This window comes from Triticum dicoccoides, chromosome 5A (genome assembly GCF_002162155.2).
Source record: "Triticum dicoccoides isolate Atlit2015 ecotype Zavitan chromosome 5A, WEW_v2.0, whole genome shotgun sequence".
Lineage (NCBI taxonomy): Eukaryota > Viridiplantae > Streptophyta > Magnoliopsida > Poales > Poaceae > Triticum > Triticum dicoccoides.
In genome coordinates, this window is record NC_041388.1 from 33,661,422 (window position 1) to 33,675,694 (window position 14,273).

Here is a 14,273-nt window from a genome sequence, read left to right on the forward strand (position 1 = left end):
CTAGATTATTGACTCTAGTGCAAGTGGGAGACTAAAGGAAATATGCCCTAGAGGCAATAATAAAGTTATTATTTATTTCATGATAAATGTTTATTATTCATGCTAGAATTGTAGTAACCGGAAACATAATACATGTGTGAATACATAGAAAAACATAGTATCACTAGTATGCCTCTACTTGACTAGCTCGTTAATCAAAGATGGTTAAGTTTCCTAACTATAGACATGAGTTGTCATTTGATTAACAGGATCACATCATTAGGAGAATGATGTGATTGACTTGACCCATTCCATTAGCTTAGCACTTGATCGTTTAGTTTGTTGCTATTGCTTTCTTCATGACTTATACATGTTCCTATGACTATGAGATTATGCAACTCCCGTTTACCGGAGAAACACTTTGTGTGATACCAAACATCACAACATAACTGGGTGATTATAAAGGTGCTCTACAGGTGTCTCCGAAGGTACTTGTTGGGTTGGCGTATTTCGAGTTAGGATTTGTCACTCCGATTGTCGGAGAGGTATCTCTGGGCCCACTCGGTAATACACATCACTTAAGTCTTGCAAGCATTGCAACTAATGAGTTAGTTGCAGTATGATGTGTTACGAAACGAGTAAAGAGACTTGCCGGTAACGAGATTGAACTAGGTATTGAGATACCGACGATCGAATCTCGGGCAAGTAACATACCGATTACAAAAGGAACAACGTATGTTGTTATGCGGTTTGACTGATAAAGATCTTCGTAGAATATGTAGGAGCCAATATGAGCATCCAGGTCCCACTATTGGTTATTGACCAAAGACGTGTCTCGGTCATGTCTACATAGTTCTCGAACCCGTAGGGTCCGCATGCTTAAAGTTCGATGACGGTTATATTATGAGTTTATGTGTTTTGATGTACCGAAGGTAGTTCAGAGTCCCGTATGAGATCGGGGACATGACGAGGAGTCTCGAATTGGTCGAGACGTAAAGATCGATATATTGGACGACTATATTCGGACATCGGAAAGGTTCCGAGTGATTCGGGTATTTTTCGGAGTACCGGAGAGTTACGGGAATTCGCCGGGGAGTAGATGGGCCTTATTGGGCTTTAGGGGAAAGAGAGAGGAGAGGCTGCGCGCGCCCTCCTTCCTTCTCTCTCTTTTCCCTTTCCTTCTCTCCTACTCGTAGTCCGAATTGGACTAGGGGGAGGGGCGGCGCCCCCTCCTTCCTTCTCTTCTCTTTTCCCTTTCCTTCTCTCCTACTCCTAAAGGGCTCCTAGTTCTACTAGGAAAAGGGGAATCCTTAGGATTCCCCTAGGGCGCGCCATAGAAAGGGCCGGCCCTCTACCCACTCCTTTATATACGGGGAGAGGGGCACCCCTTGGAGACACAACAATTGATCCCTTAGCGGTGCTTAGGCAAAGCCCTGCGACGGTAGAACATCAACATCGTCACCACACCGTCGTGCTGATGAAACTCTCCCTCAAAGCTCGGCTGGATCGGAGTTCGAGGGACTTCATCGAGTTGAACGTGTGCAGAACTCGGAGGTGTCGTGCATTCGGTACTTGATCGGTCGGATCGTGAAGACGTACGACTACATCAACCGCGTTGTGCTAACGCTTCCGCTTTCGGTCTACGAGTGTACATGGACAAACTCTCCCCTCTCGTTGCTATGCATCACCATGATCTTGCGTGTGCGTAGGAATTTTTTTGAAATTATTACATTCCCCAACATTTGCTTGCTTGGTACCGGAAGATTGCAATCACATCTTTCGGTGCCCGGTGGCCCAATTCCTTTGGAGTTGCATCCGGGAGGTGGCCGGGGGCAACTGGTGCCATGACAACCTCCCGGACTTGTTTGGGGAGGCACTTAGGCTCCCCAGCTCTAGTCGCCCATCCATGTGGGTGGTATTGGGTACCTTAGCTTGGACCCTCTGATGTAACCGTAATAAGCTAGTCATTGAACGCGTGATTCCTTGGCGTGTGACTGATGCTATCTACATTTTGTGTGGCCTTTTACAGCTTTGGAGACCACTTAGCAGGCAGAGAGACCAAAACGCCATCGACATCATCATAGCGGGTCTTCGAGCTTCGGCATCGGCTTAGCCCCTCCTCCACCTCCCCCTCCGCCACCTCCCGAGCCGGATTAGCGTCCTTTTAGCTTTAGCTTTGTTTGGGGCTTGTCTTGTTGTGCCCCTAGCATGACTATGACTTAATTACTCTATGTACTGTGATGTTGGATGCTTGGTTCGTTGCTTTATATATAAAGCGGGGGGAAACCCTTTTTCGTAACCCTCCTCAAAACATAAGTGACAATCATCTATACCAATATAAAAAGACCCAAATGGGCAGATCCAAACCATCTCGACCATCAAATCATGTTATCTAGCGGTTCAAATTGCTCCAATGTTGAGCACGAAACACATTTAATGCTCAATTACACATCACTGCCATTGGTTATAAACATGTTTTGACTCAACACTATCCCCTGAAATCTGCCATGTAATTAATATCTTACCATTCCCGTGAAAAAGTAATTGATATCTTACCAAATACCAACATGCAACAAATATATCTTACCTAATATAATGTGCAACTAATATCCTACCTAATATAAACGTGCATTGCACGTACATTATTACTAGTATATTAAACAAAATGCACAAAGAGGACTATGTAAGCAGAAATTAATGGATCAGATTTCTGGCTTGGAACCCTCTGATGAGGATTATATGTGCGCACAGTATAATCATAGTCGATCATTTGGGGAAAGGATCCTCACATCCATTCAGTTTACAAATCAGAACAGATAAACAAAGGAAAAATACAAACAGAAAAAAGAGGGATAGAGAATGTTGGGTGAGATGGATCAGATTTCTCGCTTTGAATCCTCTGATAAAGGATTACATTTGCACACAGTATAATCATAGTCGATCAGCTAGGGAAAGGATCCTCACTTCCATCTAAATGTTGGAAGCCAATGTCTAGACACAACATATGCCCCCAAACAAAACCTCCAACATTGGTATAAAAACTCAGAAATAAAACATAACCGGAAATTTGGACATTTACTAATGTTACAAAATGTGCCAGAAGACAGGTAACACGACGCAGTTTGATAAAGCACCGTGCTGTTTAATGCTGGCTGGTGTGTCCGTTAATCTATGCTTCTCTCTACAGGATGACCAAACTGTTAAGAATAGGTCACTCTTCCAGTTGTGAAGCAACAAACACAAAACTTTTGTTCAGTAATCAAGCATAAAATGCACAAAATCCCAAAATCCAGTTCTGGGGGGTGAACAATATGCAAATACATTCTCAGTTCAGGTCTCCAAATTGCTTCCACACCGGGCCATCAGATGGCACATCAGAAGAATGAAAGTATTTAGTTTGATCATCATCGGACAGTTTTAAACATCAGATCAATGAGAAAATATTTTACTTTTTTTTACAAACATGACATAAGCTACAAACGGAAAACAAAACATAAGCGTTTTTCAAGATGCTATGGCTCAGATCTTGCATAACAGGTTTTTCAGTCATGAGTTTTCAAAAGCAGAACTGGCATGTTTGCTCAAAGTGTTTATCATCACAGCCATGGTCTAACCAGATCACACAAGAGTCTAAAAGAGGGTGACAACAATAAGAGTTTATTATTTTATGGCTCATATTAAGAAATTCAACCATGTTTTAACTTGTACTTCATGAATTAGTTAGAAGCACGGGTAAGATTCAAATCACTGCCATTAATCAAAAGAAATCCATAGAAAGAGACATAAATAAAGCTGTACACCAATATTGAGACAAGATATAACGAAACTAATGGGTGGCATTAGATAATAAGCGGATTTTTGTAAACATATCTAAGATTCAGTGTTTAGCATATAACATTTCACATCATTTGCCACCTGGTGTTCGATAAATTTGTATCGGAAAAGAGAGAAGATAAATAGAGTGCTTTGCACAAGGCATCAGATAATAAGCGGACATTATTAGTCCACAGATGGAATTTTCCATTGAGAGTGTAGGATATCTGATCATCACTTGCCACAGGAGAAGTAAACAAATCTAATTATTTTAGAATAGTGTCTGAGAAGAAAATCTAGGTTAGACCATTTGACTCCAAAGCAATAGCAAACGCTGCAAGGGTTGGTAAGTAAACCATCTGACTATCCTCGGTTGCTGTGTGACCCGTGTCCCCCTCAGATCAGAGTCTGGTAAAAAAACTCAACTAAGAGGGAGAATATGAGCTAAGCGCAAACTTCACAAAAAACAGAAAATAATCCATTGTTTGAGAAGATCGGAGAAGACAGATAATGTTTTCTCTCAGATGCCAACCATACGGGTAAGCACAGATGATGCAGAGATATCAACATGGCATCAGTTCAGACTGCCCATCTGCTTGTACTCTCTTCAAGGAGAAGGATGTTATATCAACAAAAATCAAATCATATCAAAAATCTAGTACATGAATGCATAAATTTAATCAAGATAGCAAAAAAACGCTAAGAAAACCACAAACGAGTAACAAAATCAGATACATTTCCCTCAGAGTGATAATATAGATCTCATCAATGTATGAATCAGGCCACTACTTTTTAACTGTCATCAAAGGGATCCATGAACATCAATCTCCAATCCATAGGAAAGAAAAATCAAACAGAAATCTTATGCAGGACCATGAGTTTAGGCCTACGTTTCTTTGACATTGAGAATTTCATAACAAATGGTTGAGCTGTCAGACAATGCTTTCTAGGCAAATGCATCTCATCAGACCGCAGCGATGTTCACTGCTCGGAGCCCAGTGCATATCTTCATCCATGACACCAGAAGACACATAACGAAACAATATTCGAAAGGAAGAGGATCAAAGGAACTATAGAATGTCAAATCATTAGCCCTCAGGGATTATGCTAATAATTTTCATCAAGGAAGAGAACTCAGGTCTCAAAGATGTGCCATCACTGGACTATAGAAATGAACTGCAGAGAAAACAATGAAATGAAAAACACATCAAACCTGGTGGAACATTCATAATAAAATTCAGTCTCTAAAATTTGAACATAGTTCACATCAGAATCACAGAACAGAAAAGTTCTATATTGGAGAAAATATGGTAGGTGGACATTAGAATCGCACATTTTCACAGCATGGCACACAGAGTGCACCAATCAGTCCCGAAAGATGGTGTGTTTTGTTCGTGGATTTCATCACTGTGCAGCCCTATATTACTCAATAATACACAAAAGAAAATATACATAGTAAATAACAGAATCTCCTCTCGTGCAGCCCCGCTCCCGCTCCTAGCCCCGTCCCTTCCCCAGCCTCGCCGCCGTTGAATCCCTGCCGGTAGCCCTCCCTGCTCCTAGTACTCCGGCGACGACCGCTGGTCTGGCTCCGAAAGCTCGGCCTCCATGCGCTCCTACAGCGAGGTGGTCCGCACTCCGCCAATGGATCCTCCCGCCCTCCGCACGGCCCCCGCGCCGGCGCCCCCCGCGACTGGGACGGCGGCTCCACGGCTACCCGCTTCGGCCCCCGCTCGGAGATACATCGCGTCTCCGGCGGCGCCACGGTTGACGCTGATGGCTTCCGGCAGCCGCGCAGACGACACTATCGCCAACCTCGCCGCTCGCCGCTGCCGGCCCCGTGCCCGCACAGTCCCTCCCCGGAGGAGGTCGCCAGGCTCTGCTTCCGGTGCCTCGACCACCGCCACCATGTCCGTGATGTAGGGTAAGACAGCAGAAGTATACCCTCATCCGCCCACGGACAGCCCTCCGGGAGGCGGTCGGACAGTCCCTCGAACAGTGTCGTGGACAGCCCTTCGGGAGGACCCTCAAAACTCGGACGGTCACTCGGACAGCCCTTCGGGAGGATTCACAGAACTCGGACAGCCCTTCGGGAGGCACTCACGAACTAAGACCGAAATTACAATCTCTCTACAGAGTTGCACACATACGGTGTCATCTATCTGGCAGGGCTTCGCCGTCCAGAACTAGTTCCTGCCGGAACCCAGACAGCCTTACGGCTCTACGAAACTCTTTTCGTGGGAGGGAGAGAAGAAGCCAGATAATGCATGGCATGTGTATGAGAGCAAGGGATGAGAGTGGAGGGCTGCCCCTCCACCTCTATTTATAGGAAATCCCAAGGGGTAGGGTGGTTTTACAAGAAAATCCAAAACCCACATGAAATGGAGTCCTTCCCAAGGACCTAAAGAGTGAAAACAAGGGACAAGTGGGGCCCCATGGATGAGCTGCACCCATGAACGTCCCACCCCTTGTGGGGCCCTCCAAAAGGAGGCTCCCACCCTTCCATGTCATCCCTAGATCTGTTGGGCAAAGCCCCAAAAGGTGGCTTTCCATAAAATATCCCAAAAAGCATTTTTACTATTCACGACGACATTTTTCAGCGTCCGTTCGAACTAAAAATATTTATGTGGGCTTAGAACATTTCCAGTATCCACCATAATATTTTTCAACGTGTTCTAGAACAATTCCAGTTTAGTGATTTTCATCTGCGAAAAGCATCTGAACCGGTTCCGGCAGCTCTGGAACATTTCCGGTTTTTATTTCTGAAAATTCCAAAAAGTTTCCAGAATGATTCTGGCACCCTCCAAGAATTATCAGGCATGTGCCGAAACCATTTTGACTTAATGGCATACCCCGAAACAACTTTTTTGGTTTCACCGAAACTCATCCGGTGACCTCTCTCTGCGGAACTTTTCCGCTGTCCGAAACTTTTTCGATGATTTTCTCCCATACTCCCTGACTAGTATTCAGCAGATAGATGACCCTTAAGCGTGTGACCCTATAGGTTCGGTGAAGTATAGACATGACCCGAAACCCCTTCCGATCAATGATCAACATCGGAGCCATGGACACCCATATTGACCCCTATACCCACACGAATAAATATTCGAGTGAACCTCCAGTTGTAGTGGGCTATTCTTGTTGCTTCACGATATGTCACAAACACCCGAGGTGAGATTTATTGCATCCCCATGGACGAACAATTTGTCCACCATGCAAGTTACCTTGTTACCGGTTTTGTTCTCTTTTCTTGTTTCCGTGTTTCGGCATCCCAGTGATCAAATCACAAGGTGTCTGGCCAGACGATTATGGATACCGTAACACCAAGAGGGCCCGAGAATATCTCTCCATCGTCGGAGGAGCAAATCCCAATCTTGAGCTATCAAGTTACTTGACATACTTTTCCATGAACCCGTAAGCCGCCGTAATAGCCACCCATTTACAGATGACGTTTAACAAACCCCAAAGTTCATGAAGCAAGCATGAAGAAACTCGATACTCTCACGGTCTAAGGAATCATGCAAACGTTAACCATCTCTGTGTTATGTACCATTAAACTTGTGACGAATGTATCTGATAGCATAACATCAATTCGGGTCGATTCAACACAAATGTTCCTCTAACATTGTGCCCTCAAAGTTGCTGGCATAGACATGCCCATGATCAGGAAAACATGACCATCATGCAACACTTGAGCTAGTCTTAGAGGCCAGACTAGGAATACATTTTATCGTTTATTATTCCACACGTGCATATGAGTCTTCCTCCGAGCCTCATTTTATTTGCAGGCTCGAGAACCATAGCAGTTATAACTTGGAACATAAACCTAATTATGAACAGGGAGATAATCAATAACATTTATTATTGCCTCTAGGGCATATCTCCTACAGACTCCCACTTGCACTAGAGTCAATATCTAGTCAATGCTAATGCACTTTACACCTATGGCATACTGGTGTAGAAAATGCTTCGCTTGTGGTATAACCTGATGTCCAACGGATCTGACGACTTCAGCTCCGTGTGTATCTTTGCATATCCTCACGTTTTCACGCTTTCACAAAATTCATATTTTGTGTGGACTTGGCTTTTATGTATGTGAATCACAGGTCGAACCTGGATTCCTCAGACTGAGTTATGGAGAAACTACCTGCAGTAGTGTCCCATTGACAAAAGTCATCTTGGAACCATACTAAGTTCATGAATGAACTATATTATTCAACATCTTCTTTGTTGCTTCTAAAGCGTCAACATACTTAGTCATTTGTTATAGAATTCGCCACAGTATCTTGTTTGGAACAATTTCCAACAACTGTGCCATCATATTGTGTATTACACAAAACCCTTAACTTAAATCGAAAATCGCATGGAGAAAAGATGAAGACTGTATCGATGTAACATTTTACAACGAACTCTTCATGATCTCCGCTTGCGATAAAACATGTCATCGGTACTTATTCTAGTACTCAATGACATCTTTCACCATTGTCCCATGATCAGTACTTGATCACTTTGGTATCCATACTCGCAACACCTTGGGAGTATCGGACATATCTGGTTGTTTTACATACCATGGAATACATGATTAATCCAAACACATGAGTGTGTGGAATCTCCATCATGTATTTTGCTCATCAGTGTTTTGGGACACCGAGTCTTGCAAAAAAACTCTTCCATGTGACTCCAGCAAGAATCACTCCTTGGCGGTTTTAAATGCTAAAAGGTTTTAGCACTTTGTCAATATGTATTCATTGCTTAGCCCTATTAGGTAAATCTATCTCCATAGATCATTATGCCTAATATTGAGACTATTTATCCTAAGCACTTCATCAAAAAACTATTTTCAAATGAAGTCCTAATTCATGTCAAGAGATTTATTTCCAATTAACAATATGTCAAGCACACAAGGGTTTTAGAAATATTATTACGCTCCCACTTACTTTCTTGAATTACAAGCATCTTCGTTACCCATTGATGAAGTCAAACCCCTTTGACCATTTCATCAAAGCGCGAAGATTCCAACTCCATTTTGCTCTCTTCTGTCCATCATTGGAACTCTGAAGTTTGCACCCTTACTAGCATCCTCTGGATAGACAAAATGCCTTGGACTGTAACACATGCATGTCCTTGGTTTCATTTCCATCAGATGGAAATCCTATCGTCATCCATGTTTCATATCTCATGATTGAAATATGTATTAATTGCTAGTTCAACACGAACCGACTTTAAGCATCGCTACGATGAAAAAAACCTCATCGTAGTCAACTCTTGAACTTGTTATTTCAACAAGTCGAGCTTTATGGATAAAACATTTTTATCCGTATCAGTTTTAAGTTCCATAAATATTCATTAGACTCTAAGTCTTCCGAACGGTGTATCAAGGTTTCAATCTTGAATCATTTATATGGAAACTAACTCGGGTTGTATTGGCATTTAGCTAATTCCGGAGTCAGGGCCCATCAACGCTTCCTTGTGTATCGTAGGTATAATGTTGTCTAACAACAATATCTCGTTTGCGCACCTGAGAGGTTTGCACGAGCCTTGCCTACGTGGTTCAGCTGCAAGTTCGACCGAAGTTCATACATTTTATTATAGAGACTTCCGTATCAATCGCAGTAGGAAACTCTGGAATTACTTCCAAGGTCTCTTTCCTTTGATCTGATGACGAAGATAATGTTTATCTCTCCGAGTTGCACTATTCCCCCACTCACCTTTTTGAAAGAACCATTCTCTTTAAAAGCACAGCTTTTCACGGCAAAACTATTTGCCTCGGTATAGTGAGGGAGGAATGCCCAACATTTTGGTATAACCTACAAAGTAGCACTTGTCTGATTTGGAATAGGTTTGTAACCTTTTACACAAGCCCCATATTCCAAATGTTAAGAAAAGATATAATATAGTTGGGCGTACCATACCATGGCTTCATTTCAACAGACCCGATGTAGCTCTTTTAAGTGTAAAAGCCGCAGTCTCTAAAGCATCACTTTAAAAGGGATAATGGCAAATTTATTTATGTCTTCTTTGACCTTACCATGTCATAAATGGTTAGATTACATCTCCACGGACTTTCCACTTGCAGTGGTGTTCCGGGAGGTGCAAGTTATGAAACCCCTTTCACAACTCATCAGACATTCACTAAACATGTACCTCAAATATTCCTTTGTGCAATCAAATTACAGAAACATAATTTTCTTGTTACAATAACTTCTACTTCATTTTTGAAAACCTTTCGAATGATTTCAAAAGATCCAGACTTATGTCTCATGAAGTAAATATCCATATATCTACTTGAGTCATTTCTGAATATAAATAAATCCACCACTTGCAACAACATTTATTGAACTACACACATCAAAATGTATGATCACCAATAAGTTTGTTGCTCATTCATTATGGCCTATGAACGGTATTTCAGTCACTTCACTTTTCGGAGGAAAGTTGCAAGTGTCAGATGATTCAAAATTAAACGACTTCAAAATCCATCATAATGGAATTTTTCCATGCGGGTTTCTCCAATGTGACCAAATGCAGTGCCACACATGTGTGGTATTCTCATAGTCTCGTGACATTTAGCGTCAGCATTATGGATGTATCATTTTACCATCAATATTCAGAACATACATCCCATCTTGGATGGAAGCATGGCCCTTCATGTTATTCATAATACTGAACAACAATTGTTCTTTTATGAACAACCGTTTTGCAATAAACATTGTGCAATGGGCTAGAGTGTAAGAAACTCTAAAATGAATTATGAAAGTAAACACAGAGGTAATATATTAATATCATTATTCATAACATACATCTCATTCACAATGAATGTATGGCCCTTATGTTTATTCATAATACTAAACATCAAAAGTTCTCTTATGAACAACCTTCTTGCAAGATACCTTGTGCAAAGGGCTAGAGTGTAAGAAACTCTAAAATGAATTATGAAAGAAAATACATAGGTAATACACTGATGGAAGGTATAGTAACTTTTACTATGTTCCCAACACGTATTAAAACCTCATTCCTGGCTAGTCTTTTTAGGCCATAGTAGCTCTTACATTGATTCACAACAGAATGCAATCGAGCGGGTATCTTTGTGATTAACTCACAATACCCAATAATTAGTGATTAACATGTTTAACCATAATTCCCAAGAACTATATCTTTGACCAGCCTACTATACATCAAAAACTTGTATGACATTCATACATGAGCTGGATATTCCAGTCATCTTTCTTTTTGCCTTTTTACCTCTAACCGTTTAACTTTTAGTATTTCTCCTACTCGCAAAAGAAGCACCAACTTAAGAGTGACGTTAGCCCCGGACTTCCTAGGCGTGTAAGTCATACTAACACCCTTTGGACACTTCCTTTCTCTTTAAGTTGTTGTTTTATTCACCTTTCATTATATGACAGGCGTTCTTCTGGATCCCTTTCCCAACAGTCGAATGCATAGTAAATACTTTTACTAATACCTGCAAACAAACATTGCTTTGTTTGTATCTGAAAATAATTTTCAGTTCCATGAATATCATATAACTATCCCAACTTTCGAAGTTTGGGTTTCATGGAAGCAAACATATTCCATTTTACCATAACAGAATTCTAGATTTTGGATCAAAGGACGAGAGTCACATGATCCATAGCATTAGCGGGAGGATACGAAAAGCATGCGATAGGACAAAGTCCTTCTCGACATTTTTTAGTACAATCCTCACATTACGTTACCAATCGTAAAGTTTTAACCAGATATTTAACAGCTATTCAATTTTAACAGGGAAGGTGGAAACGCGAACCATTATTCTACAACTATTTTGCAAGAAACACTTAGACAATGTTCATAATTAATTGCACTGAGAATTAAACATGTTAATTCAACAGTGCGCTCCCACTCAAATCAATATCTCTCATAATCGATTTAGAGTGATTCAAGATCCATATTTCTATTCGATGCCATTGACGGGTTCATCACTGATGACACGAATTTCAATCGGTAGGCCAACTTGCCGATCACATCTCTATGTGATTCTTGTTCATCTTTCGATGGGTGTGTTCCGAGCTCCGGACTCTCCTGCCTGAACGTCAAAGACAACCAAGTGATCTTGCTGCGAGGTCTGACCTCACCCGCCTCATTCCTCTCGATTCGTTCCTGCTCATGTGTACATGGCGCACCCTGAAACGATACGAATTTCAGATGGTGCTACACTTGGGTGAACACTAACTACTTTGATATTTTAAGTGAGAGATCACCCTAATAAAAAGCGACTACCGCGCAATCAAGAAGGGTGCATCAAGAGGGATAAACATCTCAGGCAATTCATAATAGCATGATATGGTATAGCCTCTTCTGACGGAGAAGTCAAGTATTTCTTCGTCTTCGGCATTCGCCTTGGTGTTCACCTTCGCGAAGATTGCCACCACCTTGTCGATGCACCAGATAATATCGCTATCTCCATAGCGGATAAAATAAATGCATTACTTAAGGTTGACACGTAGGTCATTAAAGTGCAATCATATGGCTCCAGCCATCATGCCGAATCATGACATGCAGGTCATGTTAATTACATCATATAGTCATCTCATACATAATCAAATTATTATGAGCATTGCTATACCACATCACATGCACATGCAAACCCTCGTACAAAACCAAGTTAGAGGCCTCTAATCGGTTCATGCAAAAACTTGTTTTTCGTGGCTTCTAAGGTTTCGAAATAAATCGAAGCTACCAACGTCCATCATCAAGTATGATAATTCAAGTCGCTAGATTAACATTGCGGGGTGTATGAAACACGAGATAATAAAGTCTCGAGCCCCATACTGAACTTCGTCATACGCATGACCCCCGTGCAGATCATATCTGCATTGCCCTTTTGTCTGTGAAATTTCATCTTTCTTTCTAACTATGGTGGATTTCAACGAACTGTTAGCACTTTGTTGATCAATCAGGATTGCGGATTGCCAGAACATTAAAAATCCACCATGCCATTATCAAGATCAGAAATATGCAAATTCCAGGGAAGCAACAAGAACATCGGGTAATAGATTTCATCTGCTACCCGCACAAATAATTTTCAGTAATAGAACTCATCTACTACAAATTATATTGTGCAACACCCATACATCTCTATGTATTCTACATCGCAACCTGCATCTACGCATAGCCTGGCTCATGATGCCACTGTAGGATAACGCAGCAGAAAACAAAAAATTTCCGACCTACGCACCAGCCCAGGACCACTATGGAGACTGCATACATGGTTTGATTTTTTTCGTTACCGACTTGTAGCGCAGCGGAAGTAGAGTCGATGATGAACGGCGGTGCAGATCCCCGCAGCTAGGATTTACAACCTCCCAACCGCGAGGATGTATACCCTCATCCGCCCCACGGACAGCCCTTCGGGAGGCGGTCGGACAGTCCCTCGGACAGTGTCGCGGACAGCCCTTCGGGAGGACCCTCAAAACTTGGACGGTCACTCGGACAACCTTTCAGGATGATTCACAGAACTCGGATTGTCACTCGGACAGCCCTTCAGGAGGCACTCACGAACTAAGACCAAAACTACGATCTCTCTACAGAGTTGCACACATACGGTGTCATCTATCCGGCAGGGCTTCGCCGTCCAAAACTAGTTCCTGCCGGAACCCAGATAGCCTTACGGCACTATGAAACTCTTTCCGTGGGAGGGAGAGAAGAAGCCAGATAATGCATGGCATGTGTATGAGAGCAAGGGATGAGAGTGGAGGGCTGCCCCTCCACCTATATTTATAGGAAATCCCAAGGGGTAGGGTGGTTTTACAAGAAAATCCAAAACCCACATGAAATGGAGTCCTTCCCAAGGACCTAAAGAGTGAAAACAAGGGACAAGTGGGGCCCCATGGATGAGCTGCACCCATGAACGTCCCACCCCTTGTGGGCCCCCCCAAAAGGAGTTTCCCACCCTTCCATGTCATCCCTAGATCTTTTGGGCAAGGCCCCAAAAGGTGGCTTTCCATAAAATATCCCAAAAAGCATTTTCACTATTCACGACGACATTTTTCAGCGTCCGTTCGAACTGAAAATATTTATATGGGCTTTGAACATTTCCAGTACCCACCATAATAATTTTCAACGTGTTCTGGAACAATTCCAGTTTAGTGATTTTGATCTGCGAAAAGCATCTGAACCGGTTCCGGCAGCTCCGGAACATTTCCGGTTTTTATTTCTGAAAATTCCAAAAAGTTTCCAGAATGATTCTAGCACCCTCCAAGAATTATCAGGCATGTGCCGAAACCATTTTGACTTAATGGCATACCCCGAAAAAACTTTTTCGGTTTCACCGAAACTCATCCGGTGACCTCTCTCTGCGGAACTTTTCCGCTGTCCAAAACTTTTCGGTGTCCGAAACTTTTTTCGATGATTTTCTCTCAGACTCCCTGTCTAGTATTCAGTAGATAGATGACCCTTAAGCGTGTGACCCTATAGGTTCGGTGAAGTATAGACATGACTCG

At 42.2% G+C, this 14,273-nt stretch overlaps 10 non-coding genes and 1 pseudogene across 10 annotated transcripts; all 11 read right to left on the minus strand.

The window, feature by feature from the left end:
- Positions 1–2,676: 2,676 nt before the first annotated feature.
- Positions 2,677–2,774, minus strand: LOC119304532. The gene has a single exon (XR_005148345.1). It is a non-coding gene; the product is annotated as a small nucleolar RNA Z103 (small nucleolar RNA).
- Positions 2,775–2,850: 76 nt separating this feature from the next.
- LOC119304536 lies at positions 2,851–2,949 on the minus strand. Its single transcript, XR_005148348.1, has one exon. It is a non-coding gene; the product is annotated as a small nucleolar RNA Z103 (small nucleolar RNA).
- Positions 2,950–3,068: 119 nt separating this feature from the next.
- On the minus strand, positions 3,069–3,214 carry LOC119304742. The gene has a single exon (XR_005148455.1). It is a non-coding gene; the product is annotated as a small nucleolar RNA snoR137 (small nucleolar RNA).
- An 84-nt stretch (positions 3,215–3,298) lies between these two features.
- Positions 3,299–3,394, minus strand: LOC119304545 (annotated as a pseudogene).
- A 97-nt stretch (positions 3,395–3,491) lies between these two features.
- On the minus strand, positions 3,492–3,587 carry LOC119304515. Its single transcript, XR_005148330.1, has one exon. It is a non-coding gene; the product is annotated as a small nucleolar RNA Z223 (small nucleolar RNA).
- Positions 3,588–3,647: 60 nt separating this feature from the next.
- LOC119304733 lies at positions 3,648–3,732 on the minus strand. Its single transcript, XR_005148446.1, has one exon. It is a non-coding gene; the product is annotated as a small nucleolar RNA U36a (small nucleolar RNA).
- Positions 3,733–3,811: 79 nt separating this feature from the next.
- Positions 3,812–3,895, minus strand: LOC119304574. Its single transcript, XR_005148360.1, has one exon. It is a non-coding gene; the product is annotated as a small nucleolar RNA R16 (small nucleolar RNA).
- Positions 3,896–3,950: 55 nt separating this feature from the next.
- LOC119304576 lies at positions 3,951–4,038 on the minus strand. The gene has a single exon (XR_005148362.1). It is a non-coding gene; the product is annotated as a small nucleolar RNA R16 (small nucleolar RNA).
- Positions 4,039–4,721: 683 nt separating this feature from the next.
- Positions 4,722–4,808, minus strand: LOC119304741. The gene has a single exon (XR_005148454.1). It is a non-coding gene; the product is annotated as a small nucleolar RNA snoR118 (small nucleolar RNA).
- A 75-nt stretch (positions 4,809–4,883) lies between these two features.
- On the minus strand, positions 4,884–4,955 carry LOC119304551. Its single transcript, XR_005148351.1, has one exon. It is a non-coding gene; the product is annotated as a small nucleolar RNA R66 (small nucleolar RNA).
- A 153-nt stretch (positions 4,956–5,108) lies between these two features.
- LOC119304494 lies at positions 5,109–5,205 on the minus strand. The gene has a single exon (XR_005148310.1). It is a non-coding gene; the product is annotated as a small nucleolar RNA SNORD96 family (small nucleolar RNA).
- Positions 5,206–14,273: the final 9,068 nt, after the last annotated feature.